Here is an 857-nt window from a genome sequence, read left to right as displayed (position 1 = left end):
TTTTTCCCTAACCCACCCTCAAGGTCAAAAAACCTAGCCTAAGCCTTGTTCAAGCTCATGGCCGACCAGGATGGATTCGGATTGTCCGAGCCAAACTTTCATCCTGAAGATTCTTATTATAACTTATTTTTTTAAAACTGTGCCATCTTATTTTATTTTATTTTATTTTTTTAATAAAAACTGTTCCATCTTAGTTGATAGCTAAAATTTTGTGGAGATATTTTCCACACACTATTTAACTATCTGGTCAGCTTGTTTCACAATTGGTTAAAAATTTACTTTATTACAACTAGTAAAAACCGATATTTTAATCTCCTTTAAGAACGATGAGATATATGGTTCAGATAGGAAGTCAAATTTAAATTATTACTAATTTAGGCAGTCTACAATTTATTCGTATATTCAGTAATTTGTTGAAATGAATCTGCAGAAAGTTCTAAAAGGAAATTCTTCGTAATGATGACAACAACTGTTCAAAAGCTAGGTAAATCAAAAGAGTTACAAGTCTATGATTTTAATTATTCAGTGGATTGAGGATTAAGAATTGGATCGAGTAAGTCACGTAATTCAAATTTGATAGAGTAAATCGTCTTATTTGAATTGGAATTGAGGCACCCAATCATCCGGCTTCCATCTAATTTGTCAAACCCTTTTCTGAATCAATGGTGTTACATATTTGGTCTTCATTTTTTATCATTATTTTTCCCTTCTATAATCAGTAAAACAGTAAAAAATTATATAAAAAGTGAAACTTACCTCATGTGGCATGATCTCCAAGTTTATCAAAATCTCACAGATTCTGTAAAATCTTTTCGTCTTCTTTCTTGTTCCGTTTCTAGGATTTCAAGTTTCAACTG

This window comes from Macadamia integrifolia, unplaced genomic scaffold, assembly GCF_013358625.1.
Source record: "Macadamia integrifolia cultivar HAES 741 unplaced genomic scaffold, SCU_Mint_v3 scaffold2353, whole genome shotgun sequence".
NCBI lineage: Eukaryota > Viridiplantae > Streptophyta > Magnoliopsida > Proteales > Proteaceae > Macadamia > Macadamia integrifolia.
The sequence above is the reverse complement of the archived record's forward strand: the minus strand, read 5'-3'. Positions refer to the sequence as shown.